Source organism: Giraffa tippelskirchi, chromosome 9 (genome assembly GCF_054371585.1).
Source record: "Giraffa tippelskirchi isolate mGirTip1 chromosome 9, T2T-mGirTip1v1.2.pri, whole genome shotgun sequence".
NCBI classification, from domain to species: Eukaryota; Metazoa; Chordata; class Mammalia; order Artiodactyla; family Giraffidae; genus Giraffa; species Giraffa tippelskirchi.
The window spans coordinates 165,516,907-165,534,376 of NC_137283.1; positions in this window are offsets into that span (position 1 = coordinate 165,516,907).

The following is a 17,470-nucleotide window of genomic DNA, read 5'->3' on the forward strand; positions in this document are numbered from 1 at the left end:
CCACTTAAAAGAAACTAGTTCCAGATACCGCACCCTGCTCTCCCCAGGGACCCTGTGCTAATAATTACAAAGGGAATCAAAGACACCGTGGGCCTGAAGGAGGCTGGAGACATCTGGGAGAGCCTTGAGCAGGAGCGTGAGTCAGGCTGCAAGGGGGTGGATGGGACGGTGAGTCAGCCTCCTGGGGCGGTGACGCCGTCTCCACGGTAGGTGCTCAGGGCTGCTGGGATCCGCCCGGAGGACCCACCCACCGGAGGGGAGGCTGGCTCCAGGCCCTCTGCCCACACGGCTGACGCTCCATACACACCCTGGGAAGCCCTCCTGGAGACGGACCCCCGATTACACATCTCAAGGAAGGGAATGCAGGCCGGACAGAGCCTGGACAGACCCTGGACAGACCCTGGACAGACCCCGGGCAGACCCTGGACAGACCCCTTTCAACATGGGTCCCCAACACCCTTCCAAGGGTCACTTTTGACCGAGGTCACAATAAACAAGCCAGCGCCTCCTGGCCAGCCTCTCTCAGAACCCTTGTCTCCAGGCCAGCAGCACACAGACCACAGAACTGTGCCATCCGTGTTGGTGAGGAGGGGAAAAACTGAATCCTGACGCTCGCTGGTGGGAGATGGATGTCACCCCAGACAGGCTGTGCTGCTTGGCGAGGGGGGCGTCCCTGAGACCAGGGTACATGCTGCCCGATTCCAACTCTCAGCACTAAGGAAGAAACCCCCACCTCCCATAGCCTCATAGAGGCTGCTGTGACATAAGGTTCCAGGGAAAAGCCACGTGAGGGCCACATGGAGGGGGGTGAGGGGCAGAGGGAGGGGGTGAGGGGCACAGGAAGGGGGGTGAGGGGCACAGGGGGGGCCCTGAGGGGCACAGGGAGGGGGGTGAGGGGCACAGGGAGGGGGGTGAGGGGCACAGGGGGGGCCCTGAGGGGCACAGGGAGGGGGGTGAGGGGCACAGGGGGGGCCCTGAGGGGCACAGGGAGGGGGGTGAGGGGCAGAGGGAGGGGCCCTGAGGGGCAGAGGGAGGGGGCGAGGGGTGGAGGGAGGGGGTGAGGGGCGGAGGGAGGGCGGTGAGGGGCACAGGGAGGGGCCCTGAGGGGCAGAGGGAGGGGGGTGAGGGGCAGAGGGACGGGGTGAGGGGCAGAGGGAGGGGGGTGAGGGGCAGAGGGAGGGGGTGAGGGGCAGAGGGAGGGGGTGAGGGGCAGAGGGAGGGGGGTGAGGGGCAGAGGAAGGGGGTGAGGGACACAAGGAGGGGGTGAGGGGCACAGGGAGGGGGTGAGGGACACAGGGAGGGGGTGAGGGCCACATGGAGGGCACTGAGGGGCAGAGGGCGGGCCCTGAGGGGCACAGGGTCGGGGTGAGGGGCCCCTTGACTCAGACAACAAGCAGGATGCAGAAAGGATCTGGTGTGAACATCTCAGGGCAGCTGTGGGTGACCCTGAGCAGAGGCCCCAGGTGAGCAGAGCCCGACCCTAGCTCAGACGACCATGAGATAATAAGTGTGTTGTAAGCCACCAAGCCTGTGGTGATTTGTTACACAATGATAGAAAGGTAATAAAATCCAATAAATAAAAGGGAGGACATGTATTCATCAAAGATGTGCACAGTATTCATTTCAGCTTCATTCATAAGAGCCCCAGGTGGGCACAGAGCCCGCGTGGATCAGCGGGAAAGTGGGTGGACTGTGGCCCCTCCATCGGCGCCCAGGACAGGACAGGGAGGACGAGGAACCAAGTCCCGATAAACCTGGTGATGCCACGAAGCCCACATGCGGCATGTGCGCCAAGAGAAGCCCGGCCAACAAGGAGTCCGTGCCCCGAGTCACCGCACTGACGAGAAGGAAAGAAAAGTGAAGAGAACCTGTGGCCACAGCGTGGCTGCCTCTGGTGCTGAGGGGGCTGCCGGGCCCTGGGGCGTGTGCGTCTCGCCCAGAGGCTGGTCACATTCTCCTGTAAAGACTCAGGGAGCTGTAAGCCTGGCATAGGTCCAGTTCACCCCCATGACACACAGCGACTGAAACTGTGAAAATCAGGAGGAGAAACGGAATGTCTGTCATGTGTAGGCGGGTCATTTACCATAAGGAATTTGTAAGAGTTCCCTTAAAAAAACGCAATTTTCCCTCTGAGTTCAGGTGAACTCAGCTGCATCCAGAATGAAAGGAGAGGGGAGACATCCAAAGTTTGAAGAAAACAGCAAACGTCTGAGTTTGTTTTTCCAGGAAGTCGGGGATCAGCTGGAATGGGGGGGCAAATTTAAGCTGATTGGAATCTGTGATTGTGTATCTCCCCAGATCCACCCCCTCCTCCCTCCTAGCAAGAATAACGCTCTCCTGAGTTACACCTAATGTACACATCTAGCTTCTATCAGCATCTTCACAAAAAGACAGACACACAAGTATATGTTCATAGGGACAAAAAAGGACCTGATGCTGTGCCGTTTGAATTAAAAATTGTGCACATGAGAAGCGATGAAAACCAGAATTTTCAAGGGGAGACTTAAACTGGTGATGAAATCACCATTCGATAAAAGCCATGCTCATAAGCACGTCTGTTCAAGCAGCCTACACTGACAAAGAAACCAGATCCCAGGAGCCTGTTTCCTGCACAGCCCACCTCAGAGCTCTGAGTGGCCCGAGAAGATCCAGGTTCTTGGTCTCCCGGCCCCGTGTCTGGGGATGAGACACCGGCCCCAGAGCAGCTCAGCTGAGTTAACCAGACGGCTGCAGGACTGGGGTCAGGCGGAGTTCTCCACATCCCGGCTGAATCCTGGCCTAACAGTATCCTGTAGCCACAGAGCGTTTGGGAGCCAGCCAAGAGACCCCAGCTGCCTGGCTCTGAGAATTCTTCCTCTCGATCCCACGGAACTGCCACGTTGCAAACCCAGGAAACTAGGGGAACCGCCCCTCACCAAAGACCCCCCAGCCCCCACCCAGACTACAGGAGACTTGAACCCTGGGAAGGGGCAGTGCCCAGTCGGAAGATCGCCCTCTGGGATCAGACCCTGAGGCTCCCCATCCCAGCTCCCCCATCACTGCTGGATCTCACTCCCCACAGTCCCACTTCTCAGACTCATACAAGTCACACCCACCGCCAGGAGCAGAAGGCAGATTTCCCAAAGACGCCGGCAATCGCTGGTGTGACTGGACTCCGCTTCGTTTCTGGGAAGGAAGCATTTGATAAGAGATAAAGGTCATATATTTTCAAGCACAAGGTGAGGGGATTTAAAAACAAATCTATAGCCTGATGTGGACAGACCTCAGACCAACTACTGAGTGTGTGATGTTAAGGAAAACACCCTAGCATCAGGCCTGCACCTGTTTCCACGCCTCCCGGCCACCAGGGGCCACCCGTGCATCCATCAGATAGGAGCTGCCTTCCTGTAGAGTGTTCCCCGTGTAAAACTAAATTCCTGTCCTGCAGCAGAGAGCTCCCTGCCCACGAGAGGACTAACTGCGGTGAGGAACGTTCCAGGCCCCTCAGAGTCCGTTTGCTCCTTCAGTCCATCGAGTCTACTTCTCATTCTTCTTGAGCTGGTCTTGGAAGATGCAGGAAAAATAAACAGAACACACTGGGCAGCTTGAAAGCAAGCCAGGGGCTACCCTATGCTGAAAACTCAGAGACCAGTCAGGGCAGCTGCTGCACCGCATGTGGCTTCAAGACCTAAAAGTCAGGCGAGGACAGCCGCACACGAGCTCCCCTCGGAGCGTTAGGGTGTCAGAGGTTGTGAGGCTCTGAAGATGGCAAGGGTGTTGTTTTTGGCTGCCCAGCAGTCTTTAAATAAACAGTCACTAAAGTTTATCATGTGGTGAAGAAGCCCACTTTCAATTTAACTAGTAAGACATCTGTACAGAAAAGAACAACCCGAAAAAATAAACAACCACTAACATGGATGTTAACGTTTCATCCTCTTAGAAGCTTGAGGGGTGGAGAAATGGAATCTGAGCAAGGGCTGCAGGGTTCTTGAATGAGCATGGACTATCATCGTTTCGGAGGAACCATGGAAACACATCTTGCTTTTGTTTTCAGCATGTGGCCCAGATCCCAGACAGAAGAGAGATGGGCTGCAGACTCCCTTCCCAGCTGGGGCATGTGACACGTGACGGTGCTCCGTCAGCTCGGGACACACATCCACTTCCCGTCCCTGGGAGCGAGGGCGTGTGCGGCAGAGAGGGGCACAGAGCTCGCCCCGAAGACACGGACGCAGCGCCTGAAGGACGAGGCCGCCAGCCAGCACTCGCTCATTCTTAGCACAAATGATTGGACGCAAAACAAATCAGGAGAAGAATAAAACGTCCTGGTTCTGATCAGCAGTTGGTTCCCGCCTTCTCGGCAGAAGGGTTCTGACTCGCGCGGCTTCACTGAACAGTAACAGGAAGTGAGGCTGGAGTGTCCGGGGAAGGTGGCCACACCGGCTACTGGGGGCAGAGACAGTGTGAGGGGTTTGCTTGAGATTAACCCGGGAAGGTGGCTGAGGGAGGCCTGAAACACTGAGAAACGTTGTTGTTGCTAGTCTCAGTCCTGTCCGGCTCTTTGTGACCCCATGGACTGCAGCGTACCAGGCTTCCCTGTCCCTCACATCTCCCGGGAGGGGTGATTGTGATACAGGAAGACAGGGCAGGGATGCTACCTGCGGCTGCAGAGGTGTGTGCGGACCAGGCCACAGGTGGCCTTGCAGGCCATATGAAGTATCTCATCGATATGTCCGTGGAGATGGGAAGCTCCTGGAAAGTGGGAAGGTACTGGTGTTCCGGGGCTTTGCTTAGGAAGAAAGCGTCTTGCTCTTGGGGAGGGGCAGGTGGAAGAGCAGGGCAGCGGTCCAGGGCAACTCCCAGTTCAGACTGGAGAGCTGGGGTGACGCGGGAGATTTCTAGGACACTAGAGAGACTTTGCCGGAGAAGGCGATGGCAGCCCACTCCAGTACTCTCGCCTGGAAAATCCCATGCACGGAGGAGCCTGGTAGGCTGCAGTCCATGGGGACACTAAGAGTCGGACATGACTGAGTGACTTTACTTTCACTTTTCATTTTCATGCATTGGAGAAGGAAATGGCAACCCACCCCAGTGTTCTTGCCTGGAGAATCCCAGGGACAGTGGAGCCCGGTGGGCTGCTGTCTATGAGGTTGCACAGAGTCGGACACGAATGAAGAGACTTAGAAGGAGCTGCAGCAGCAGAGAGATTTTGCATCAGATAATTTGATGGAATGAGCTTTCCTGGGGCTTAGATGGTAAAGAACTACCTGCAATGCAGGAGACACAGGAAACCAGCTTGGATCCCTGGGTTGGGAAGACCCCCTGGAGAAGGGAATGGCAACCCACTCCAGGACTCTTGCCTGAGAAATCCCATGGATAGAGGAGCCTGGTGGGCTACAGCCCACGGGGTCACAGAGAGTCTGACACAACTGAGTGACTAACACTTTTTCATTTGATGGGAGGAAGGACCAAGCTGGCCCTGGGGGAGCAGGTGTTTGCAGTGTCCCTGGCCCGCTTTGTTGAGTAGAAGAGGTGCCAGCAACGAAGATAGGTTTGTGTGTGGGAGTCATTACTTTTCAGTTCGTATGGTGCCTTGAAGAAAACCAAAATAAAAATTAAGGATCCAGGAGGCTGTGTGGCTCTGGCACAGAGAGGGTCAGTCTGGATTGGGAAGGGGGTCATCTGCAAATATTTAGATGGTCAGCCCTGGATGGATCAGGAGTGTCTAGAGACAGCTTGGATGTGGAAGATAAGGAAGAGTGTGCCAGCCTGGACTGGAGGAACCCCAACATTTTATGGCTGGGGAGAGAAGGACACACCTTCAGTGGAGGCTGCAGATGAGAAGCCAAAGGAAGTTGAGACACGCAGGGAAAGCGTCATGGAAGCTAAAGGGTATTTCTGGGGGTGGGGGTGATCACAGCTTTAGGCGCTGACTGGTGATGCTGGGGAGATGTCCCAGGCGTGTTGTGGGGACTCTGTGCTGGGGATCAGGGATCACGCAAGTCTCACAGGAGGAAGAGACACAGGATCTGGGCTCCACGTCAGGAGGTCGCAGCTCTGGGTTAGGGCATCCAGCATCCAGCCTCTGCCTGCCTGACCCCTCAGAGCTCTCCTGTCAGGAACACTGGGCAGGACAGACTGTTTTCTAGGGCACTTGAGCTTCACAGATGTTTTGAAGGAGAAGATAGTTTTAATACTTACTGCTGTAATCAACTTTGAAATTAGCCTGCAAATATGACCTTCAATTGTGCTTTTATTTAAAAGGATAAACAGCAAAATCATGTCATTTTACAAATAATTCTATTCTTTCATTCACAAATGAAACTTTATCCAGATTCAAAGCTAATCCCTATTTTAAAAATGTTTTCTTTTCTTCTTTGCTTTTCCACCACCCACCCAAAAATGTATGGGTAGATTTGAGTATCTTGATAAATGTGGAAACATATTAACTAGATTCTTTGGAATTCGTTTAAGGTAGAGTTTTTGTTGCATTATATAAATCAGAAAATGCCAAACATAAATACTGATATTTAAGTATCTTTGTGTTTCATTAAACATCTACTCAAAAATGAACAAACAATCTTGAGGAACTATGTATCTTTTACACTCCTGTGTCTTTTTCTGTTTGTACCATAAGTTGAGATATGAAGTACAGACACCTCTTCTCTGGGGATACCAAGTCAGGAGTCAGTTCCCTCTGGAAGAGAAGCACATCCTGGCAGGACATGGCTGCGCAGTGCGGCAGGCTTTCCCCCTGGTTTTAACGTTTGTCTCTGTTTATACATCCAAAGTCCTCTTGCAGTTGGGTAACAAGAAAAATATTCATCACTGTCTGATTACTTTTCTGTGATTATCCTTTAGGACCTGTTAAAAGTGACTATACCAAAGCCTTTGACTGTGTGGATCACAATAAACTATGGAAAATTCTGGAAGAGATGGGAATACCAGACCATCTGACAGGTCTCTTGAGAAACCCGTATTCAGGTTAGGAAGCAACAGTTAGAACTGGACATGGAACAACAGACTGGTTCCAAATAGGAGAAGGAGTACGTCAAGGCTGTATATTGTCACCCTGCTTATTTAACTTATATGCAGAGTACATCATGAGAAACACTGGGCTGGAGGAAGCACAAGCTGGAATCAAGATTGCCGGGAGAAATATCAATAACCTCAGATATGCGGATGACACCACCCTTATGGCAGAAAGTGAAGAAGAACTAAAGAGCCTCTTGATGAAAGTGAAAGAGGACAGTGAAAAAGTTGGCTTAAAGCTCAACATTCAGAAAACTAAGATCATGGCATCTGGTCCCATCACTTCATGAGAAATAGATAGGGAAACAGTGGAAACAGTGTCAGACTTTATTTTTTTGGGCTCCAAAATCACTGCTGATGATGATTGCAGCCATGAAATTAAAAGATGCTTACTCCTTGGAAGGAAGGTTATGACCAACCTAGATAGCATATTTAAAAGCAGAGACATTACTTTGCCAACAAAGGTCCGTCTAGTCAAAGCTATGGTTTTTTCAGTGGTCATGTATGGATGTGAGAGTTGTACTATAAAGAAAGCTGAGCGCCGAAGCATTGATGCTTGTGAACTGTGGTGTTGGAGAAGACTCTTGAGGGTCCCTTGGACTGCAAGGAGATCCAACCAGGCCATCATAAAGGAGATCAGTCCTGGGTGTTCATTGGAAGGATTGATGTTGAAGCTGAAACTCCCATACTTTGGCCACCTCATGCGAAGAGTTGACTCATTGGAAAAGACCCTAATGCTGGGAAGGATTGAGGGCAGGAGGAGAAGGGGACGACAGAGGATGAGATGGTTGGATGGCATCACCGACTCGATGGACATGGGTTTGGGTGGACTCCGGGAGTTGGTGATGTACACGGAGGCCTGGTGTGCTGAGATTCATGGGGTCGCAAAGAGTCGGACACGACTGAGCGACTGAACTGAACTGAACTGAAAATTGATGTGCTTTTACATCATATTGTTTGAGTTCCAAACACATCAAATGACTTGATGAGTTTTTATCTATTAAATTAAATAAATGGAATTCTACATACTTTATGTTTTAAACAACGTGAAAAATATTTTTATATATTTGTATATATCCACTTGATGAGTAGCTCAGTTGTGTCCAACTCTTTGCAACACTATGGACTGTAGCCCACCAGGGTCCTCTCTCCTTGGGATTTCCCAGGCAAGAATACTGGAGTGGGTTGCCATTTCCTCCTCCAGGGGATCAAACCCAGGTCTCCTGCATTGCAAGCAGATTCTTTACCATGAGACACTAGGGAAGCCCAATCCACTATATGGATATACATGAATGTATTCATGTCATACAGAAAGCCCTTCTGTGCCACAAAATTCAAAAATGCACTGAATAACTGAAATAAGATTAGTTCAATAATCAAAAGAACTTTATAGTTACCGACAGTGACTGAAATTTTCTTGTTTTCACATCAGAAGATTAGGCGCTTAACAGAGCCCAGCTGGTAGCCATTAATGAGGACAAGATCTAATTACACCCCAGTGAGCAGAGATTATCAATCAGTTCAATTTTACAACTGCTGGGCTCAACTCCTAGAGCCACAGGGAACAAATCACCTCCCAGGACATCAGCACCGCAATTCATAGGAAACAAGTGGAGCAAACACAGTTGTTGCTCTTTTTACCTGAAAGCACTTTAAATACACAAAGTCAGATGCCATGTCTCTCCAAACCTTCTTATCTAGATTAGTGCTGCTAAACCCAAAGTTTATAGGCCGTATTATACCTAACTTCCTCTATGTGAAGTTCAATGTCAGAATATGCCACAATTCTAGAGCCGTAATTCTATAATAAACTTGATTGGTGCTACTATACCCAGAATTTATAGGCCATGCTATATCAAATTTCCTCTATGTGAAGTTTATTTACAGAATATGTCACAATTCTTGAGCCATAATTCTATAATAAACTTGCTAAAATATGAAATAGCCCAATAACTTATTACAAAACCAACTCGATCATATGAAAGCACGAGACCCTTTTATTACACACATTGTTTCAATAATTATCAAAGTATGCTTCTATTTTCCTTTCTAGTGAATAAATATTGAAATGACACAATCAAGGTTTCAAGTTACTAAATAAAGCAGCAACATTTCATTTGGCAGAATGAGAAGAAGCTTTTTTCTTGAAACCGCTCCCAGTTGTCCACATTAGACTGAGGGCGAAGCCTGTTGCTGCTCCCTCTTCACAAAGCCTCTACTCACATGTCCTTTGTTCATTTCCAAACCCCCCTCCCGGTGGGTAGCAGGCAGGGAGTGAAACCAGGATTCATGTTTTTATGTTTTGCTCACTATTCTAGAGTGAACATTTTACGATGGCATTAATTATTCTTCAAACATATGATCTTTAAATGTGTCAGGATACCATGTTTACAGACCTTCCCTCACAGCTTGATAATCTGCCTGTGATGCGGGAGACCTGGGTTCAATCCCTGGGTTGGGAAGGTCCCCTGGAGAAGGGAACGGCTCCCCACTCCGGTGTTCTGGCCTGGAGAATCCCAGGGACAATCGTCCATGGGTCGCAGAGAGTCAGACACGACTGAGTGACTCTCAGTGTCACTCACTCTCACCGTGTTCATATGTGTGTTATAAGTTAATCACTCCTTTTTTGATAATTCAGGTGCATTAGTTTGCCAAAGTTGCTGTAATGAAGTGTCACGGTTCTGGAGGTTTTGAGCTTCTGAATCCTGTCCTCCAACCCACCAGTCACATATTTTCCCAAATCTTAAGTCTTTTGGTCCAAGAGGACGTGTGTAAATTTGCCTGCAGTGGTGTGTGCCCCACAGATGTGTTCTAATCTCTGTGCACCTGTGTGAACCTGTCTTTCCAAAGCCAGCGCAGCTGTCCAGGCATCTCACCGGGAATCATAAGCAAGTTTTACTACCATTGTCAAAGATGGTTCTGAATGTCTTAATCGGGCAGGCGTCACAGATCACTTTTAAATACTGTTACCATTTGAGAGTCCGTAGCTGTGCCTGTGTACCACTGTTCTTTCTAACGCTCTGAATCAGAGGCTGGAAACATAAATCCTACAAAGCTAACCACATCTGAGAACGTCCAAACGCATTTACCTATACAAGTTACTCTTAAATTGAGGTATACTTGAAAATAAATGCTTTATTAGAGAATTAGAGTTAATTTACTAGAAATTATATAAACTTAATTTCAGAGACATCAATCGTTCAAAGAGTACACAATTAAGTGGGCTTAACTTAATGTACAATTTTGCTTAATTGGTTGAGATGGGAAATGCATATCTTAACATATGAAAAACTCAACATTCAGAAAACTAAGATCATGGCATCTTGTCCCATCACTTCGTGGCAAATAGATGGGGAAACAGTGGAAACAGTGGCAGACTTTATTTTGGGGGCTCCCAAATCACTGCTGATGGTGATTGCAGCCATGAAATTAAAAGACGCTTACTCCTTGGAAGAAAAGTTATGACCAACCTAGACAGCATATTAAAAAGCAGAGACTACTTTGCCAACAAAGGTCTGTCTAGTCAAGGCTATGGTTTTTCCAGTGGTCATGTATGGATATGAGAGTTGGACCATAAAGAAAGTTGAGTGCCGAAGAATTGATGCTTTTGAACTGTGGTGTTGGAGAAGACTCTTGAGAGTCCCTTGGACTTCAAGGAGATCCAGCCAGTCCATCCTAAAGGAGATCAGTCCTGAATATTCATTGGAAGGACTGATGCTGAAGCAGAAGCTCCAGTACTTTGGCCACCTGATGTGAAGAACTGACTCACTGGAAAAGACCCTGATGCTGGGAAAGATTGAAGGCAGGAGGAGAAGGAGACGACAGAGGATGAGATGGTTGGATGGCATCACCGACTCAATGGACATGAGTTTGAGTAAGCTCCGGGAGTTGGTGATGGACAGGGAGGCCTGGCGTGCTGCAGTCCATGGGGTCGCAAAGAGTCAGACATCACTGATGGACTGAACTGAACTGAATTGAAAATATGAAGAATTATAAAGAAGAAACCTACTTTAACTTGGAGTCACTAAAAGTTCTTTTTTTTGTGATAGATGATGTAAATTACTTTCAGACGCACTGAAAAAAGCATGCAGCTCATAGAAACTGCAATAAGCGAGAATAGGTCTTCCAGGCAGTGGGTTATAAAATGCCTCACACGTTAGCACGTGGGGACCAGGAGTCAAAGGCAGCGTGACTGGTGCAGGATCCCCTGGGGCAGGAGCGCTGCTGTCTCCGGTCACCGCTGAGACCGAGGGACAAGGAGGGCCTACAAACCCATGTTGGCTCTGAAGCTTGCAAACCTCTCTCAAGCCCTCCTCTTCCACCGCTCTCTCCTCTTACTAACCTCCCCCGCTCCAAACAATATCTTGGAAAAGTAACATCCAGTAAAGTATAGTACAAAGCAAACAAAGGAAAGAAATGTTCTGGAAAATGGGGGAAATATGCAGCATTGAAATGTTCCTTCCCGGGGACCTGATGAATGTGGAGCCAGGAATTTCCGCTGGAATGCTTGCGCTCCAGATGGTCCAGGCCAACATTCTTGGTAGAACTGCTGCGGCAACATACACACTTACTGTACTCCTTTCTCAGCCCTTGTGTAAAAAGTCACATGAAAGTGTAACTATCAAGAGGAAGTTTGTTTTAATCGATCATAAATTCTAGGTCCCTTGAGAATGGGTTAAACATTTTTTTAGAGTGATGACTACATTTTTCTCCTGAAAGGAGTTATAAAGAATATATTTATTTTTTGTTTGAAATGGATTGTTGAAAAGAAATGAGGACTTTTTCTTTAAGGGTAGATTTTTTTGACATTTATTTAACTTTCCCATCATTATAGTCCTAAAAATTTATATAACAACTAAGATAAGAACTATGTAAACATTATCATGATGTCCTAAACTAAATTTAAGTCCTACAGCAAAAACAGATCCCAGAAATTGCTGCTTTAAGGAATGGAACTGTTAAGAGCCCTAACACTACACGATGATCTATCGTACACTTGATTATAATTTAAGTAAGACGGTGACATCTGGAGCTTCATGAATGCTAGGGATGAGGTCTCCAACACTGATCCTCCTCCAGATCCTAGGGGTGAAACGCAGGCCATGTAGCATCAAGGCGTGAACCTAGGAAAAGGGTAGAATTAGGTCATGTGAGACAAGGAAGGAATAACAAGAGCTTGGTGCAGGATTCGGCAGAGGTGTGTCTATTCAAGAATAACTTATGACAGTTTTTTGTTCATTCTACTTTTGGCTGCACTGCCTGACACGCACATCTTAATTCCCTGACCAGGGATCAAACCCACGCCCCCTGCAGTGGACACTCAAAGTTCTAACCACTGGACCACCAGGGAAGTCTCATGAGTTTTAAAATGTTTAAATTACTACAATTTTTTTTCAAATCATCCAAGCCTACTTTCTTGACATTGAAAATCCAAATTGTGGTTGAAATCCACAATCAATTGCAAAGAAAGATATTTGAGCTAAGCAAGAATTAGATCCCCTGATAATCTTTAGAAAAACAATCCAGTCCCACCGACCACACACATCACCCTTTCCACAGCTGTCTTTTGGGTTTCGCTGGGACTCATGGCAGAGCAGGGAGTCTGTGACCTCACGTGTAACCTGTGAGGATGATGTTCTGTTTTCATGGAGCCACACTTGGGAGGGTCAGACCGAGTCGGCCACCCTGACATCACACGAGCCGAGGCTCTTCTCAACCACGCTCAAAGCCCGCCAGCATTCGTAATGTTTATCTTGTAACTCCTGTAATCTTTCCTCTTTGAAGCTGAAATCTTTATTTCCATCTTTTCAAGATGCTTCATAATATTGGTGAGCTTTCTTGAAACATGCTTCAGTGACATCTCATTTGGCAATGAAAAGAAGCTTTTTTCTCAAAAGTGCTTGTGGCCTGTGTCCGCTACTGCAGTTTCTCTGAGAAAACTCAAAGTGAAATTCGCTTCTATAATTCATGAAAACACAAGCAGAAATTCCTAGAGAATAGAAGTATAATTCATCCCAGAGAAAGCTTGGAGCCTGCTACTGACAATAACAGATCTGAGTCCACAGATCTGATAAAATCCCATAAAGGTTGTAAGTTTAGAAATATTCCAAATGTATCAAAAGCTCAAAAAACAAACATATAAGCAACAATAAAAACAACAACAAGAAAATCATGCCTGGTCCTTTTTATATTTTCCAAAACTCTTTCCTTTCAGCTCTTACAGAATGCTAGCTGGAGGGCAAACAAAACAAAGAAAATGTGTTTCTATTCAAGAAATGTTAAAATAAATATGTAACGATTTCTTGGTCAACGTTTTCCTTTCCCGAGATAAAAATAATTTGAAGTCGCATCTGATAACTATTAACGTTGCTTCAAGGCTGTGCAGCACAGCATGCCTGCTATGACTCCTCAGCTGTTGGGGCGAGCTGCAGGGGCCAGGTTCAGGGTTCAGAGCCACACAGAGCCCCCACCATACACCCCCAGCTCGCCCGGCTGGCACTGCGTGTGGACCCCTGCCCAGCCCCACTCACTGCGCCGGCAGGCCACCTGACTTCCAGCATGAATACCTTCACCTCCTGTTCCTTTAAAGTCGGTTTCTCCCATCTTTCACCTCCAGAGCCACTCGGGACCACTCCTCCTGCCCACCCGGGGACCCTGGCAGTGATTCTCTGATGGACCCGCATCTTACTGTGCTGTTTGCCAGCAGTTTTTCAGACCGTCTCTTGGCTCTGGCCCTCCATCTGTCCCTCATCATTAAATGCTGGCTTCATGTCTTGCCCCAGATGAACACCGTTTACTGCTCCTGATACCTGAAACGCTCATTTGTGCTCATGGGTGAGGTCTGCGTTCACCGAAACCAGCTACATCACAGGCTCCAAGGCAGGATTCCGTCAAGGCTGACAGAGAGCCTACAAATCTAAGAGGAGGAACAGCCTTGGGACAAATATAGAATCATGTGGCAGAAACACACAGGCACCCCCGCAACCCCCATCCCCCACCCCACCCCTACCCCCCTACTCCCAGAGCATCGGCTCAATTCAGGGCATCGGAAGACTCCTGTGGGGAACCTTGCTCCCTGGAGATGAGCTGCTGGGACCAGGCCGAGCCTGGGGATGCGGGTTGGGGGAGCTGGGGCTCTGGGACAGGTGGGGAGGCCCAGCATCCGCCAGGTGGAGCCCCCAGGAGGCTCCCCGCCCTAGGAGCGTGAGGGGTGGGGAGCCTGCAGCTGCTCCGGGAGGCACTGGTGTGTGTGCTACTCAGGTCTCCAGGCCCAACATGACGCAGACCTTACCACGTGCGGGTTCAAAGTTAGTCCTAACAGTTAACGGAGGCGGAGAGCACCAAGTCCTGCTACCTGCCCAGCCACAGAGGAAGCCTGGTAAAATGTGCATGCCAATCCAAGCAACGCGCTCTTCGTGCCTCTGAATTGACCGTGTGGGCTGAAGGCCGGTCCGCCCTCTCCGCAGCCCGCTTGCTCTCCTGGCCTCTGGACCACCTCTCCTCTGGGAGCCTGCTGGCTGGCCTGGCACCCAAGCCGGCCCAGCTCCGCGGACACTGCCAGGCCTCCCCTCCCTTCCCCGGGCCTCCCAGCCCACTCATCTCCGCTCGGCTCCGGGTTGGAATCCTCGAGAAGATTTAAAAAGTATTAGTTCCCACCCGACTCCCTCATTTTCTGGGCCTCTTCCATTCCTGACTTATTTTCTTTATAGCACTTTTCATCATCTGAAACTACTTAAAATAATTCCAAAAGAGCAGAAACCCTGTCTGTCTTCTTTACCCTCTGGTTCACCCACAATAGCCCTTGAAGGGACTTGATATCTTGGGTTGGCCAGAAAGTTCATTTGGGTTTCCCTGTAAGATGGTATGGGAAAACCCGAACCAACTTTTTGGACAACTCAATATATATTCACTCCCTGGGAACTTGCTGAAGGAAGGAACATTTTCCCTGCTCGTCACCGTGGAAAAGAGACCATCCCTACAGAACAGAGACGCGCCCCACTGACCGGAGTTCCCGTGTCCCTGTGACCGTCTCTGCTGCAGCATGGCTGAGTCTGTTTGGCAGGTTGCTGCTTTCAAGAGATGCTCAGAGCAAACCATGTCTGATGGCAAAATATCTGGGGAAACCATGCAAGCGCTGCCTCCCTTGACCTTCGGAAGATGTGCAATGAAAGGATTTTGAAAACAAACACAAAAACCTCTGTTAAACTTATTTCTCAATTACTTTGAACACCGACCCTCTTTCAGGCGGTATTGCTCAGCACTCGGCAGAGGCAGAAGCTCAGAGGGCACCGGTCAGACTGGGCTGTGGAGATGCTCGGGGTGCCGGAGAGGAAGCTAACACAGTCATTAGGCAGGTCTGGTGCTCGGGGGACGGGGCTCCCGCATCGTCCACCAGAAGCTCCTGGTCATGGTAAGTTACATGGAGAAACCCTGAGTCCCTTGAGGAGGAGAACTGTCTGCTGACAAAACGCAGCCACTGCAGAGCTGGGAGTCAGCCAGGTGTACCTTGGTGCTGAGTTGCGCAGAGGGCTCCGTCTGCAAAGCCAAGAATACGGCGTGCTGGTCGTTCAGTCGTGTCCGACTCTTTGCAACCCCATGGACTCTAGCCCACCAAGCTCCTCCGTCCATGGGATTCTCCAGGCAAGAGTACTGGAGTGGGTTGCTGTTTCCTTCTCCAAGAATACTGAGCTGATCAAAAAATAAATTCAGAAAACAGAACGAAAAGGACATGCTGTCAGTGAAGCCACGTGCTTCATTTCCAGGCCGACACGCGCGGAGGTCTTCCCAGGGTGACCGTCTACTCTGGCCTGGGTGGGAGCGCCTCAGACCTCCTTCCACATTTCCTCCACTTTCCACAGACACATGTCTTCATCTCCGCAGTGAAACTCATCCTGTTGTGCTTTTAACAAGTGGAGTGATTAATATAAAATAAACGGCATCTATTTGAAGTGTACAATTTGCTGCTCTAACATAGAGTATGCTCCCGTGAAACTGTTAGTATCACCACAATCAAAGACCACAGTCAAAGGAAGAGACATGTCCCTGCCTTCCAAAATGCACTTGTGATTCCCCCGCCCACTTTCCCTGCTCCTGCCCCTGGTCCTGAGGAAACCGTGGATCTTTCTGTTGCTAAAAAGTAGTTTGTATCTTAAGCAAACAGAATTACGGATTATGGACTTTTTTAGTCTGGTTTCTGTCACCATTTTCAGCATAATTATTCTAAGATTCATCAGTGTAGAGCATGCAATTTATTCTTTTGTTTGTTCTATTGTTTATTCTTATTTCTGAGGAGTACCCCACTGTGTGATTGTATAACATTTATCCATTCAGCTGTCGATGGATGCAAAGGTTGTTTTGCATCCAAAATCAAGTTGGCTATCACAAAGGTGCTATGAACAGTTGTCTGCAAGTTTTTTTGCAGACATATGCTGTCATATATACCTCGGATGGAATGTACAGTAGGTTGTATGTATTATTGGCTTTCAGGAAGCTTCTAAACTGTTTTTCAAAGTGGTTGTGTTATTGTACTTTCCCACTAGCTTAATTGACAGTCCCAGGTCCTCTACATCTTGGCCGGCACTTGATGTGGTTGTACTATAAACTGCAGTGTTTTATAGGGGTGTGTTCTCTCCTTGTAGTTTTAATTTGCATCCCTCTGTTGACTTATGATGCTGAATATCATTAATATCTTGATTTGAAATACATGTATCCTTTTTGGTGAAGTGTCTGCTCAAATATTTTCTTCATTTGTTGTTTTTTTTGTTGCTGTTTATCTTCAAATTAATGAGTTTTTAATGATCTACATGTTCTGACTAGAAGTTCTGATCAGATATATGATCTGTGACTATTTTATCTTTTTATTCATTCCCTTGATATCTTCTTTCAAAGAGAAGTTTTCATTTTGATGGAGTCTGTTTTTTTTGTGTGGTGTGGCTAAAAGACATTTTTTTAACCCAAGGTTATAATGATTTTCTCTTGTCATTTTCAAGATTTATAGTTGTAGTTTTGACATTTAGTTCTAACCAAAAATGTCATCAGTATTTCCCCTGTATACATAATTGTTTGAAGTACTCTCAGCTGTAATGTTTGCTATTTTTTAAATTTAAAACATAGAAAATTGAAGTAATTTGAGATTAAGAATTAGATTTAGGGAAACATGAAGCGCCGCGCTTTTCACCGATCTGTCTCTCATAACCTTTCTCTTTTTCAGTCGTCATTGTAGGGTGTGCATTTCCCTTCCCACGACCTGGTGGGTCCTTCTCCCTGACGTCCCAGGGAGCCTCCCACCAATGTTATCACCTCTGTCACTGTCACGAGTACGTTTGCTCGACCTGTCCAGGGCCCTACGTCGTCCTCAATTGAGCACATGTAATCAGGGGAAATATTAGACGATTCGCCAGCCAGTAGGCACGAGCAACAACCACTCAGACTGTGTTGTCTGTGTGGCAAGTCCGGTCCTCCT